At 35.4% G+C, this 16,083-nt stretch overlaps 1 pseudogene; it reads right to left on the bottom strand.

Moving 5' to 3' along the window:
• Nucleotides 1-15,983: 15,983 nt before the first annotated feature.
• On the bottom strand, nt 15,984-16,083 carry LOC135273481 (U6 spliceosomal RNA; annotated as a pseudogene).

Genomic DNA, 16,083 nt, shown 5'->3' with positions numbered 1-16,083 from the left:
ATCTACAAGCCGAGGAACACCAAGGATGGCCGTCCTTCACCAGAAGCTGAGAGAGGCACGTAACAGATTCTCCCTCAGAGCCATTAGAAGGAGTCAACCCTGCTGATACCTTGATTCTGGACTTCTAATCTGCAGAAATATGAGATAGCAAATGACAGTTGTTTTAAGCCACTCAGTTAGTGGCACTTTGTCACAGCAACTATGGAAAACTAATATAGCATGTGTAACCATCACCCCAATAGAGATATTGGAACATTTACATCACTCCAGAAAACTCCCCCTCATGCTTTGTCCCGGTCAGTGTCTCTCCTAAAGGCAACCACTATTTTGCTTCCCATCATTATCATTTAGTTTGCCTATTCTAGAACATCTTATTAACATAATAAAACAGAACATAATTATTTTTGTCAATCTCCTTTTACCCAATGTAAAGTTTTTTGGATTGATTCATATTGTCTCACATACTAGAAGTTTCTTCTATTTATTGCTGAGTAGTATTTTAATTAATATACTACAGTCTGTTTATCCATTCACCTATGGATGGACAATTTGGTTTTTCCAGTTTGGGGCTATTCTGAACAAAGCTGTTATGAATATTCTCACACAAATCTTTTTGTGAACATATGTTCAAATACTTAGGAGTAGAATTGCTGGATCATAGAGAATATATATGTTTAATTTCATAGGAAACACCTTAACTCTTTTCCAAGGTGGTTGTCATATTTACATTCTCACCCTTACAGTATATGAGAGTCAGAGGTGCTCTACACCCTCACCAAAACTTGGTATTGTCAGTCATTGTTGGTCATCTCACTGAGGTTTTGATCTGTGTTACCTGGATAACCAGGGACATTGAGCATCTTTCCATGTGCCTCATGGCCATTCATGTATCTTTTTTTATGGTAAGTCTTTGTATAAAGCTTTTGCTCATTTTTTATTGTTTAGTTTTTTCATTATTGAATTATAGGAATTAATTATATATTTTGGATAAAAGTTCTTTATCAGGTTTATGTATTACAAATACTTTAGCAGGCTGTGGCTTGCCTTTTTATTTTATTAGTGCTATTTTTAGAAGAACGGAAGTTTTATATTTTATGAAATCCAGCATGTCGGTTTTTTTTCTCTTATGGTTAATGCTTTAGCATCTTGGCTAAGAAATTTTGCTTGGCTAAGAAACTGTATAGTTTTAGCTTTTTTATCTAGGTTTATGCTTCATCTCAAATTATTATTATTATTTTTTGAGACAGGGTCTCTCTCTGTCACCCAGGCTGGAGTGCAGTGGTGCAATCTTGCCTCACTGCCACCTCTGTCTTTCAGGTTCAAGCAATTCTCCTGCCTCACAAGTAGCTGGGATTACAGGCACCCATCACCACACTTGGCTAATTTTTTTGTATTTTTAGTAGAGACGGAGTTTCACCATGTTGGCTAGCCTGGTCTCAAACTCCTGGGGTCAAGTGATCCACCCTCCTCCACCTCCCAAAGTGCTGGGATTACAGGTGTGAGCCACTAGTGTGCCTGGCTTTAATTTTTGTATGTGGTATGATATGGAGGTTGAGCTTCATTTTTCTCCACATGAATAGCCAATTGTTTTAGCATCATTTGTTGAAACGATTATCTTTTTCAAATAAAATTACTTTTGATGATTTTAGTTGACTGCATATTATGTGGGCCTTTTTATGGACTCACTATTCTGATCTACTGATCTATATATTTGTCTTCATAGTAATACAACAGTATCAGAATTACTACAGCTTTATAGTAAGTGTTAAAATCAGGTAGAATAAATTTTCTAACTTTGTTCTTTTTTTGAGATTGTTTTGGATATTTTAGGCCTTTGAATTTCTATATACATTTTAGAATCAGCTTGGCAATTTCTACAAAAATGCCTGCTTTGATTTTGAATGGGATGTTCATTAAATGTATAGATCAATTTGGAAAGAACTGATGACAAAAATATTGAGTCTTTCAATCCACAAACATTAGTTCTAGATAGGGATTTTAAAACATTCCATATGCTTTTTGTACATAGACAATCATGTCATCTGTAAATGAAGATAATTTTACTTATTCCTTTCATTCTGGATACTTTTAAAATCTTTTTCTTGCCAAATTGCACTGGCTAGTACTTCCACCATAATGTTGAATACAGGTGATAAGAGTGAACATTATCGTTCATGATCTTAGGGAGAAAGTATTCTATCTTTCATCATTAAGTATATGTTAACTGTAGGATATTCTTAGATACTTTTATCAGGTTGAGAAAGTTCCCTTTTATTCTTAGTCTGTGAGAGTTTTTGTTAGGTATGGAAGTTGAATTTTGTGAAATTTTTTTCTGTATCTATTGCAAAAATCATACGATTTTTTATTTTTGGTCTGTTATGGTGAATTATATTGATTAATTTGATGTCAAAGTAAACTTTGTATTCCAGGGATTAAATCCTACTTGGTCATGATTTATTATAATTTTTGTATATCATAGCATTTGATTTGCTAGAACTTGATCATGATTTTTTGCATCTATACTTATGATAGAAATCGATCTTTAGTATTCTTTCCTTAATGTCTGTCTGGATTTGATATCAGAATGAAACTGGTCTCATAGAATGAGTTGGGAAGTACTTTCCACTCTTTACATTTCTGGAAATGTTTGTGTAGAACTGGTATTATTTCTGAAATGTTTGCTATAATTTACCACTGAAGCCATCTGGACCTGGAGTCTTCTTTGTAAAAAGGTTTCCAGCTACAAATTCAATTTCTTTAATAAATATAGAGCTATTTTTATTATCAGTTTCTTCTTGAGTGAAGTTTGGTTGAGCCTTTCGAGAAATGTGTACACTGAATCTACATTTTATAATTTATTGATATAAAGTTGTTTATCATATTCCCTTACTACTCTTTTAAAATCTGCAGACTTCATAGTGATATCATCACTACTATTCCTGCTACTGCTAATTTGTATTCTCTTTCATTCTCTCTCTCTTTCCCAATTAGTCTGTGTAGAAGTTTAACAATTTTAGTGTCTTCTCAAAGAGTGCTCTTGGATGCATTGATTTTTTTTTTAATTTTATTTCTAATTTCTATTTTGGTATTTATTATTTCATTTTTCTGCTTCGTTTGGGTCTTATTTGATATTCATTTTCTAGTTCCTTAGAGTGAAAGCTGAAGTCATTGATTTGATATGTTTCTTTTTTCTAATATAATTTTCCCTGTAAGTACTATGTATTAGTATGTTTTCATCCTGCTAATAAAGACAAACCCAAGACTGGGCAATTTACAAAAGAAAGAGGTTTAATGGACTTACAGTTTCACATGGCTAGGGAGGCCTCACAATCATGGTGAAAGGTGAAAGGGACTTCTTACGTGGCAGCAGCAAGAGAGAGAATGAGAGACAAGTGAAACGGGTTTCCACTTATCAAACCTTCAGATCTCGTGAAACCTATTTACTACCATGAGAACAGTATGAGAGAAACCACCTCCGTGATTCAATTATCTCCCACTAGGTCCCTCCCACAACACATGGGCATTATGGGAATACAATTCAAGATGAAATCTGTGTGGGGACACAGAGCCAAATCATATCATACTGCTTTAGTTATACTCCCATATTTAAAAATATTGTGTTTATTTTCATTCAGGTCAAATGCTTTCTAATTTACCTTCTGAACTTAGAACTAGGTGATATAGTTTCTGAATATTTGGGAATATTCTAGATATCTTTCTATTATTGATTTCTAACCTAATTCCATCATAGTGACACAATATACTTTGTATAGTTTGAATTATTTTCCATTTATTGAGACATATTTTATGGCCTAGACATATTTTATGTTCTATCTTAGTAAATATTCTGTGTATACTTGGGGGAACATGTGTATATTGCTGTTGTTGGGTGGAATGTTCTATAAATGTCAAATAGATCAAATTGGGTAATAGAGCTGTACGACTCTTCTATATCCTTATTGATTTTCTATTTGTTCTATAAATTATTTTTTCTTTTTGTTAAATTTCAATTGGTTTTTGAAGAACAAGTGGTGTTTGGTTACATGAATAAATTCTTAAGTGGTGATTTCTGAGATTTTGGTGCACCCATCAACTGAGCAGTGTACACCGTACCCAATGTATAGTCTTTTATCCCTCACCCTTTCCCGAGTCCCCACAGTCCACTGTATTATTTTTATGCCTTTGCATCCTCATAGCTTAGGTTCCACTTATGACTAAGAACATATATTTGGTTTTCCATTCCTGAGTTACTTCACTTAGAATAATGGTCTCCAACTCCATCCAGGTTGCTGCAAATGGCATTATTCTGTTTCTCTTTCTGGCTGAGTTGTATTCCATGGTATATATATACCACATTTTCTTTATCCACTCATTGACTGATAGGCATTTGGACTGATTCCATATTTTTGCAATTGCAAATTGTGCTGCTATAAACATGCATGTACAAGTACCTTTTTCGAATAATGACTTCTTTTCCTTTGGGTAGATACCCAGTAGTGGGATTGCTGGATCAAATGATAGATTTACTTTTAGTTCTTTAAGGAATATCCACACTATTTTCCATAGTGGTTGTACTAGTTTCCATAGTGGTTGTACTAGTTTTTGTTCCCACCAGCAGTTTTAAAATGTTCCCTTTTCACCACATCCATGCCATCATCTATTATTTTTTTGGTTTTTTGATTTTGGCTATTCTTGCAGGAGTAAGATGGTATTGCATTCTGGTTTTGATTTGCATTTCTCTGATCATTAGTGATGCTGAGTATTTTTTCATTTGTTTGTCCGCCATTTGTATATCTTCTTTTAAGAATTGTCTATTCATGTCCTTAGCCCACTTTTTGATGGGATTTTTTTCTTGCTGATTTGTTTGAGTTCCTTGTAGATTCTGCATATTAGTCCATTGCCAGGTGTATTGATTGTGAAGATTCTCTCCCACCCTGTGGGTTGTCTGTTTACTCTGCTGATTGTTTCCTTGGCTGTGCAGAAGCTATTTAGTTTAATTAAGTGCCAACTATTTATCTTTGTTTTGTTGCATATGCTTTTGCATTCTTGGTCATGAAGTCTTGGCCTAAGCCAATGTCTAGAAAAGTTTTTCTGATGTTGTCTTCTAGAATTTGTATGGTTTCAGGTCTTAGATTTAAGTCTTTGATTCATCTTAAGTTTATTTTTGTATAAAGTGAGAGAAGAGGTTTCAGTTTCATTCTTCTACCTGTGGCTTGCCAGTTTTCTCAGCACCATTTGTTGAATAGGGTGTCCTTTCCTCACTTTATGTTTTTGTTTGGTTTGTTGAATAGCGGTTGGCTGTAAGTATTTGGCATTATTTCTGGGTTCTCTATTCTGTTCCATTGGTTTAAGTGCCATTTTTATACCAGTACCATGCTGTTTTGGTGACTATGGCCTAATAGTATAATTTGAAGTCCAGTAATGTGATGCCTCCAGATTTGTTCTTTTTGCTTAGTTTTGCTTTGGCTATGCAGGATGTTTTTGGCTCCATACAAATTTTAGGATTTTTTTCTAGCTCTGTGAAGAATGATGGTGCTGTTTTGATGGGAATTCCATTGAATGTGTAGATTTCTTTTGGCAGTATGATCATTTTCACAATGTAGATTCTACCCATCCATGAGCATGGAATGTGTTTCCATTTGTTTGTGTCATCTACAATTTCTTTCAGCAGTGTTTTATAGTCATCCCTGTAGAGGTCTTTCACCTCCTTGGCTAGGTATATTTCTAGGTATTTTATTTTTTTACAGCTATTGTAAAAGGGGTTGAGTTCTTGATTTGATTCTCAGCTTGGTCGCTGTTTGCATATAGCAGTGCTACAGATTTGTGTGCATTAATTTTGTATCCTGAAATGTTGCTAAATTGATTTATCAGTTCTAGGAGCTTTTTGGTTGAGTCTTTAGGATTTTCTAGTATACAATCAAATCATCAACAAACAGTGACACTTTGGCTTCCTCTTTAATAATCTGGATGCGCTTTATCTCTTTCTCTTGTCTAACTGCTTGGGCTAGGACTTCCAGTACTATGTTGAATAGAAGTGGTGAAAGTGGGCATCCTTGTCTTGTTCCAGTTTTCAGGGAAAATGCTTTCAATTTTTCCCCATTTAGTGTAATGCTGGCTGTAGGTTTGTCATAGATGGCTTTTATTACATTAAGGTATGTCCCTTCTATGGCAGTTTTGCTGAAGGTTTTAATCATAAAGCAATGCTGGATCTTGTCAAATGGTTGTTCTGCATCTATTGAGACGGCCATGTGATTTTTGTTTTTAATTGTGTTTATGTGGTGTTTCACATTTATTGACTTCCATATGTTAAACCATCTCAGCATCCCTAGTATGAAGCCCACTTAGTCATGGTGGATTATCTTTTCGATATGCTGTTGGATTTGGTTAGCTAGTATTTTGTTAAGGATTTTTGAATCTATGTTCATCAGGGACAATGGTCTGTGGTTTTCTTTTCTTGTTATGTTCTTTTCTGGTTTTGGTATTAGGGTGATACTGGCTTCATAGAATAATTTAGGGAGGATTGCCTCTTTCTCTATCTTGCAGAACAGTGTCAATAGGATTGATATCAATTCTTCTTTGAATGTCTGATAGAATGGTCCTGGACTTTTTTTGGTGAGCAGTATTTTTATTACTATTTCAATCTCACTGCTTGCTATTGGTCTCTTTAGAATTCTAGGAATTTCTCCATCTCCTCTAGGTTTTCTAGTTTATGTGTATAAAGATGTTCATAGTATTGAATGATCTTTGGTATTTCTGTGGTATCCGTTGTAATATCCCCCAATTTATTTCTAATTGAGCTTATTTGGATCGTCTCTCTTCTTTTCTTGGTTAATCTCACTAACGATCTATCAGTTTGATTTATTTTTTTCAAAGAACAAGCTTTTAGTTCCATTTTACTTTTTTTCTTTTTGGTTTTAATTTCATTTAGCTCTGCTCTGAACTTGGTTATTTCTTTTCTTCTGCTGGGTTTGGATTTGGTTTGTTCATGTATGTCTAGTTCCTTGAAGTATGACCTTAAATTGTCTATTTTTGCTGTTTCAGACTTTTTGATATAGGCATTTAATGCTACAAATCTTCCTCTTAGCACTGCCTTTGCTGTATCCCAGGGGTTTTTGTTTGGTTTGGTTTGGTTGTTTTTTTGTTGTTTTTTTGTGTTTTTTTTTGAGATTTAGTCTCGCTCTGTTGCCCAGGCTGAAGTGCAGTGGTGCAATCTCAACTCACTGCAAACTCCACTTCCTGGGTTCAAGCAATTCTCCTGCCTCAGCCTCCTGAGTAGCTGGGATTACAAGTGCATGCCACCACACATGGCTAATTTTTTTGTATTTTCAGTAGAGATGGGAATTTGTTTCAAGATATAGAGCTTCTTTTAGCAGTTCTTATAGTGCTGTCTTGGTAGTGATGAATTCTCAGTATTTGTATGTCTGTAAAAGACTGTATCTTTCCTTCATTTATAAAACTTAGTTTCACAGGATAAAAAATTCTTGGCTGATAATTGTTTTGTTTAAGGAAGCTGAAGATAGAAGCCCAATTCCTTCTAGCTTTTAGGGTTTCTGCTGAGAAGTCTGCTGTTAAGCTAACAGGTTTTCCTTTATAGGTTACCTGAAGCTTTTGCCTCACAGCTCTTAAGATTCTTTCCTTTGTCTTCACTTTAGATAACCTGATGACAGTGTGCCTAGGCAATGATCTTTCTGTGATGAATTTCTGGTGTGTTCTTTGAGCTTTTTGTGTTTGGATATCTAGATCTTCAGCAAGTCTGGGGAAGTTTTCCTCAATTATTCCCTCAAATATATTTTCCAAACTTTTAGATTTCTCTTCTTCCTCAGGAACACCAATTACTCTTAGGTTCGGTTGTTTAACACAATCTCAAACTTCTTGGAGCTTTGCTCATTTTTAAAATTCTTTTTTCTTTATCTTTATTAAATTGGATTCATTCAAGAGCCTTGTCTTTGAGCTCTGAAATTCTTTCCTCTACTTGTTCGATTCTATTGCTGAGACTTTCCAGGGTATTTTGTATTTTCCTAAGCACGTTCTTCTTAGAGAAAATAATCTCCAGAGAAATAGATAGCATAAATAAAAAACAATCATAACTTTCTGGAAATAGTGTAAATAAAGTTTCCAGAAGTTGTTATTGTTTTTTATTTATGCTATCTATTTCTCTGAAGATTTTTCCGTCCATATCCTGTAACATTTTTCTAATTTCTCTGAGTTGGTATTCACCTTTCTCTGGTGCCTCCTTGAGTAGCTTAATAATCGACATTCTTAATTCATTTTCTGGCAATTCAGAGATTTCTTCTTGGTTTGGATCCATTGCGACTGAGCTAGTGTGATCTTTTGGGGTGGTAAAGAACCTTATTTTGTCATATTACCAGAATTGTTTTTCTGGTTCCTTCTCATTTAGGTAGACTGTCAGGTGAAGATCTGGGGCTCAGGGGCTGCCATTCAGATTCTTTCATTCCACAGGATGTCCCCTGGATGTGGGTGCTGAGGGATGTGGCTTCCTGAGAGGCAAACTGCCGTGATTGTTATTTTTCTTCTGGATCTAGCTGACCAGCAGAGCTACTGGGCTCCAGGCTGGTACTGGGGAGTGTCTACAGAGTCCTGTGATGTGATTTGTCTTTAAATATCTCAGCCCTAGATACAAGAATCTGCTTTTGTGGAGGTAGCAGGGGAGTGAAGTGGACTCTGTGAGGGTCCTTGGTTGTAGTTTTGTTTATTGTTCTAGTTTTGTGTTGGTTGGCCTCCAGCCAGGAGGTGGCGCTTTTAAGAGCGCATCAGCTGTGGTAGTATAGGGAGGATACAAGCTTGCCCTAGCATCACCTGCATAAGTTTCTCAGGTGGTGGGCAGGGCCAAAGAGCTCCGAAGAGATTATGTCCTTTGACTTCAGCTACCAGGGCTAGTAGAGAAAGACCATCAGGTGGGGGCAGGGTTGAGATCAGACTTTCCTTGGGTAAGGCTTGCTGCAGCTGCTGTGGGGCATGGGGGTGTGATACTCAGCCCAATGGGGTTATGTTGCCAGGAGGATTATGACTGCCTCTGCTGCATCATGCAGGTCGCCAGCGAAGTAGGGGAAAGCTGGCAGTTACAGGCTTTACCCAGCTCCCATGCAGCCCAAAAGGCCAGTCTCACTCCCACTGATCCCCCCACCCCAACAGCACTAAGTTTATTTCCAGGCAGTCCATGAGCAAGACTGAGGACTTGCCCTAGCCTCCAGGCCTCCCCACTGGGAAAGCAAACAGGGCTTTCAGATTTTGCACCTCTCCACATGCTGCAACTTCTGTGCTGTGTCTGCATTCCTGGTTCACCCTCTTCCCCAAATTCTGTGCAGAAAACTTCATGTTAGGTTGAAATTGTTACAAAGTTCAACTGGAAGTTTCCTTCTCCCTGTGGTCTTTCCCCCATTCACCTGGCAGCCCTCCCCAAGGATCCCTGTGAAAAAAAGTCAGAAGTGGCTTCTCTAGGGACTGAGGATGTCCAAAATGAAAGTATTTCACTTTAGTTTTGTCTCAGCTCCAGGTAAGGTCATCTCTTTCTCTCATAATCTGGACCTTCAGGTTCCCAAGTGAGAATGTATGTTTAGAGGCAGATGATCCTCCTTTCACACTTTCACACTTTGGGCACTCAACAGTTTTTCAACTGTCTCCAGAAGCTTGCAGCAGGAATCTGCTTCCTTCAAAGGGTTGGTGGATTCTCTCGGGTTTCCTGGTATGTTCATGCAATAATTCTTGGAACAAAAGTTCATGATCTGTTCTATGCATTATTGAAAGAGAATAATTGAAAGCACCAGCTATAATTGTGGATTTATTTATTTCTCCTGTGGTTCTAGCTTTTATTTCCTGTGTCTTGAAGATCTGTTGTTAGGCACATAAACATTTCAGATCATTATGTCCCCTTGATAAATTGACTCCTTTATCATTATGAAATGATCTTCTTTATTCCTGATAATTTTTTGTGTATGTGTGCTGAAATTTTTACTTGGGTATTAATGTAGCCACTTTGGTTTTCTTTTGATTAGCGCTAGCATAGTTTCCTTTTATTTTTAACCTATTTATGTGTTTTTAAACACACACACACACGTGGGATTTTGAAGGTAGCATATATTTGAATATCGCTTTTTAAATCTAATCTGACAGCCTGTCTTTTAATTGGAATATTTAGGCCATTTATATTTAATATAATTATTGGTATGGTTGTGTTTAAATTTACAACCTTCCTATTTGTTTTATATTTGTCCTTGCTGTTCTTTTCTCCTTTCTTCCTTCTCTGTCTTCTTTTGCTTTGACTCTTTTCTATTGGTCTCATTTCATTTCCTTTGTTGGATTATTAGCCACAATCTTTGTTGTATTATTTTAGTGGTTGCTTTTGGGTTTATAGTATATAAACATCATTTACTTACCATAGTCTAACTTTCAGTGGTATTTTACTACTTCATATATAGTATAAGCACCTTACGTGTATACTTTAGTTTCTTCCTTACTGGTCTTTGGGCATTGTTATCATATATTTTACTTCTACATATTTTATGTATCTCATAATATGTTGCTATTATGCCTTAAACAGATGATTATTTTTAAAGATATTTAAATAATAAATGAAATTATTATCATTATTATTATTACAAATCTACTTATGTAATACCATGTCCTGTGCTGCTCAATACTTTGTGTAGATCAAGGGTCAGAAAATGTTTTCTGTAAGGGGCCAGGTAATAAATACTCTAGACCATGTGGTTTCTGTTACAAATACTTAATTCTGTCATTGTAGGACGAAAGCAGCCAAGGGCAATGAATAAATGAATAGGTATGGCTGTGTTCCAATAAAACTTTATTCACAAAAAAAGGCAGCAGATCAGATTTGGCTCATGGGCCATAATTTGCTGACCCCTGATATATCCAGGTTTCCATCTGGTATTATCTTTTTTTCCCAGCTACTTGAAGGACTTCCCTTTACATTTTCTATTCCACCAGTCTGCTTGTGATGAACTCTTTCAGCTTCTGTTGTCTAAAGAAGTATTGATTTTGCCTTAACTTTTTTTTTTTTTTTTGAGACAGAGTTTCGCTCTTGTTACCCAGGCTGGAGTGCAATGCAATGGTGCGATCTCGGCTCACTGCAACCTCCACCTCCTGGGTTCAGGCAATTCTCCTGCCTCAGCCTCCTGAGTAGCTGGGATTACAGGCACGCGCCACCATGCCCAGCTAATTTTTTGTATTTTTAGTAGAGACGGGGTTTCACCATGTTGACCAGGATGGTCTTGATCTCTTGACCTCATGATCCACCTGCCTCAGCCTCCTGAAGTGCTGGGATTACAGGCGTGAGCCACCACACCCAGCCTGACTTAACTTTTAAAAGATTTTTTGCTTAGTAAAGAGTGCCAGGTTGACATTTTTTTTTTCTTACAGAATTTTAAAGATTTTGAGCCACTGTTTTCTAGTTTGCATTGTTTCTGGCAAAAAATCTGCTATCCTTCTTATCTTCATTGTCCCGTATGTAGAGTATCTTCTCTACTTTTCAAATTTTATCTTTGTCACTGATTTAAAGCTATTTCATTCTGATATGTGTTTGTATTTTTTTTTTAATTTCCTCATTTTGGTGTTCACTGACCTTCTTGAATCTGTGAACTTATAATTTTTATCAAATTTGAAACATTTGGTCACTATTTCTTTAAATACTTTTCTGTCCTCTCTGTCTTTTGGGAAACCCACTCACACATATATTTGGCCACGTGAAGTTGTCATTGTTGCTCTGTGAGTTAAGTCTTTTCCTCTGTGTACTTTATTTTGGGTAGTTCCCATTGCTATGTCTTCAAGTTAACTACTCCTTTCTTCTGAAATGTCTAATCTGCTATTTCCCATTTATTGTATTTTTTTAAACACAGTTGTTTCTCAGACACAGTTGTTTTCTTCTCCAAAAGTTCAGTTTTAGTTTTTCTAATATCTTCCATGTCTCTACTTAATGTTCAATCTTTTCTCTAGCTTGGTGAACATATAGAATACAATTATAATAACTGTTTTAATATGCTTGTCTATTAATTCTATCACTTGTGTCATTTCTAAGTCAGTTTTGATTGATTTTTCTCCTCATTATGGGTTTTATTTTTCTAGTTCTTTGAGTGCCTGATAATTTTTTTACTGGATGCCATATATTGTGAATTTTACCTTGTTGGGTGCTGATTATTTTATATTCCTAAAAGTATTCTTGAGCTTTATTTGGAGATACAAATTACTTTCAAACAGCTTATACTTTTGGTTCTTGCTTTAAGCTCAATTATCAGGGACCAGCAGCATTTAGTCTAGGGTTAATTTTTCCCACTACTGAGGCAAGACCCTACTCAGTACTCTAACTGATGTCCTATCACTTAAGAAGTATTCTACTGTGGGTATTAGAAATAGACTCTATTCCTATTCTTGTGAGTTGTAGCACTGTTTCCTCTAATCTTTTGAGTGATTTTTTTAGTCCAGTTGTTCATATGCATGTGCTGATGGTTGGAAAACTCAAGGGAAGTTTCTGTAGATTTCTGCTGTGTGCAGCTCTTCTTTTAAATACACTACATTGGGAATTCTAGATTCTTTGTTTTTCTCGACCTCCAATTCTGCCTCCTCAACTCAAGGATATTGCCAGGCTCTGCCATGGTTCTGCCTTCCTTGTCATGGTCTGCAAACTTCCTTCAGGAGGTAAACCAGGTCAATAATAGGGCTATATTTGTTTCCTGTCATTTAGGGATTACTGTCCTTCATTGCCTGGTGCCTAATATTTTCACAGCCATTGTTTCATATATTTAGTTCAGTTTAAAAAGAAATTGTTTCAGATGAGAGATTAAAATCAGCCCCTGCTACTCCATACTGGCTAGAAGTAGAAGTCCCATCAATTCATGTTTAAATAATTAAGAAAAGAAAGAAAAAATTCTTTTGTATTTTCCTACAAAGTTATCATTTCTAGTGCCCTTTATTCCTTTCTGTAGCGCTAAATTTCCATATGGTCTCATTCCTCTTTAGCATGGAGAATTTCCTTTAGCATTTCTTCTTTTAGAACTATTTATTTTTTTAATTGACAAATTAAAATTATAAATATTTGTGGTGTATAACATGATGTTTTGAAATACGTATACAATCTTGAATGGTTAAACCAAGCTAATTAACATGTCTTACTTTCAGACTTAGCAATTTTTTGTGGTGAGAACACTTAAAATCTACTGCCTTAGCAATTTTTAGTTATACAATAATTGCCATTAAATGTAGTCACCATGATGTACAATAGATCTTTTGAACTTATTTCTCCTACCTGAAATTTTGTATCCTCTGACCAACATTTCCCCACTTCCTCCCTCCTCCTCTACCCAAGCCCTGGTAACCACCATTCTCATCTCTGCTTTGATGAGTTTGTCTTTTTTAGATTCCACATGTAAGTGAGATTATGTGGTATTCGTCTTTCTGTGCATGGCTTATTTCACTTTTTTAAATTTTTATTTTTTTGTTAAGCTGCCAAGTTGAAGTAGAATTATTTCACTTAACATAATATCCTCTAGGCTCATCCATGTTGTCATAAATAACTAGATTTTCTTCTTTTCAAGAAGTCTTTTAAAATTTAAGAATATTCCATTATGTATATATACCACATTTTAAAAATCCTTTCATTATTGATGGGCACTTCAGTCTTTCCATGCCTTGGCTATTGTAAATACTGCCACAAGAAACATGGAAATGCAGATATTTCTTTGACATACTGATTTCATATGCTTTGGCTATATACCCAATAGTAGGATTGCTGGATGATATAGTAGCTCTATTTTTAACTTTTTGAGGAATTTCCATACTGTTTTCCATAATGGCTGTACTGACTTACATTTCTACCAATAGTATACAAGGGTTTCCTTTTCTCAACATCTTTTCCAACATTTGCTATCTTTCATCTTTTTGATAATAGCCATTGTAACAGGTGTGAGGTGATATCTCATTGTGGTTTTAATTTGCATTTCCTTGATAATTAGTGATGTTCAGCATTTTTCTTATATACCTGTTGTTGTATGTCTTTTTTTTTTTTTTTTTTTTTCGAGACAAGAATGTCACCCAGGCTGGAGTGCAGTGGCACAATCTCAGCTCACTGCCACCTCCACATCACGGATTCAGGCTATTCTTGTGCCTTAGCCTCCTGAGTAGCTGGATTACAAGCATGTGCCATCACACCCAGCTAATTTTTGTATTTTTAGTAGAAATGGGGTTTTGCCATGTTAGCCAGGCTGGTCTCAAACTCCTGATCTCCGGTGATCTGCCCACCTCTGCATCCCAAAGTGCTGGGATTAAAGGCATAAGCCACTGCACTCAGCCTAGTTTGTTCTTATTTTAGGCTTAGTTTGTTCTTCTTTTTCTGGTTCCTTGACATATAATGTTAGGTTGTTTATTTGAGATCTTTCTTCCTTTTAGATGTAGGTGCTTATTGCTATAAATTTCCCTCTTAGAGCTGCTTTTCCTTCATACCAGAAGTTTTGGTATATTATATTTACATTTTCATTTGTTTCAAGTTTCCAAATTTTTCCTTTAGCTTCTTCATTCACCCATTGGTTGTTCAGAAATATGTTGCTCAATTTCCATATATTTGTCAATTTACTGAAATTCCTCCCATTATTAATTTCTAGTTTTATACTACTGTGTTTAAAAAGGTTACTTGACATAATTTTAATATTCTTATATTTGTTAAGACTTGTTTCGTGGCCTAACATATGGTCTATCCCAGAGGAGTATTATATGTGTACTTGAGAGAATGTATATTCTCCTGCTGTTAAATGGAATGTTCTATACATGTCCATTAGGTCCATTTGGTCTAAAATATAGTTCAAGTCCAGTGTTTCCTTATAAATTTTCTATCTGGATGATCTTTCATTGTTGAAAATGGGGTATTGAAGTCCTCTACTAATATTGTATTGCATTTTTTCTCTCTCTTCAGATATATGAATATTTGCTTTATATATTTGGGTGCTCTGATGTTGGGTGCATATATATTAATAATTATTATAACCTCTTGATAAATTAACCCTTTTATCATTATATCTTTGTCTCTTTTTAAAGTTTATGACTTTAAGTCTATTTTATCTGATGTAACTATAGTTATTTCTGTCCTATTTTGGTTTTCATTTTCATGGACTATCTTATTTCATCCCTTCACTTTTAATCTATAAAGGTGAATTAAGTCCATACAGGTGAGTGAAGTCTCTTGTAGGCAGCCTATAGTTGAGTCGTGGGGTTTCTTTTAATCATTCAATAACACATCTTTTGATTGGAGAATTTAATACATTTATATTCAATGTAATTATTGATAGGCAAGGACTTAACTATTGCCATTTCATTAATTGCTTTCTGGTTGTTTGGTAGAGCCTTTGGTTCTTCTTCCTGTCTTGCTGTCTTCCTTTGGGATTACATGATTTTCTGTACTGGTATGCTTATTGTAGGTTTTTGCTTTATGGCTACCATGAAGCTTACATAAAACCACTTATAGTTATGACAGGCTATCTGAAGCTGATAACTTAACTTAGACTGCATTTATAAAATTCTATACTTGCTTCTTCCCACTCATATTGTATTTTAGTCACAACTTTTACCATTTTATATTGTGTATCCCTTAACAAGTTATGCTAGCTATTATTATTTTCAATTATTCTGTCTTTTAACCTTCGTACTATGGATATATATGATTTATACATCACCATTACAGTATTAGACTATCCTGAATTTGACTATGTATTTACTTTTATCAGTTAGTTTTATGCTTTCAAATGTTTTCATGTTGCTATGTTTTCAGCTTGAAGAACTCCCTTTAGCATTTATTATAAAGTAGATCTAGTGGTGATAAAATCCTTCAGCTTTTGTTTGTCTGAGAAAGTCCTTAACTCTCCTTCATTTCTGAGAGACAGCTTTGCCAGGTTCAGTATTCTTGGTTACCAGTTTTGTTTTTTTTTTCTGTACTTTGAATATATCATCTCATTCTCTTCTGGCCTAAAATACTTCAGAAATTTGCATGTCATTCTTGTGCAAGGGCCATGCTTATCTTCTCTTTATCATTTTAATTTTAGTATTATGTGATGCCAAAGTAAGCAC

Source organism: Aotus nancymaae, unplaced genomic scaffold, assembly GCF_030222135.1.
Source record: "Aotus nancymaae isolate 86718 unplaced genomic scaffold, 86718_ANA_hifiasm-v0.15.2.pri h1tg000007l, whole genome shotgun sequence".
In the NCBI taxonomy this organism is placed as follows: domain Eukaryota; kingdom Metazoa; phylum Chordata; class Mammalia; order Primates; family Aotidae; genus Aotus; species Aotus nancymaae.
This window is presented reverse-complemented; position numbering and strand designations above follow the sequence as displayed.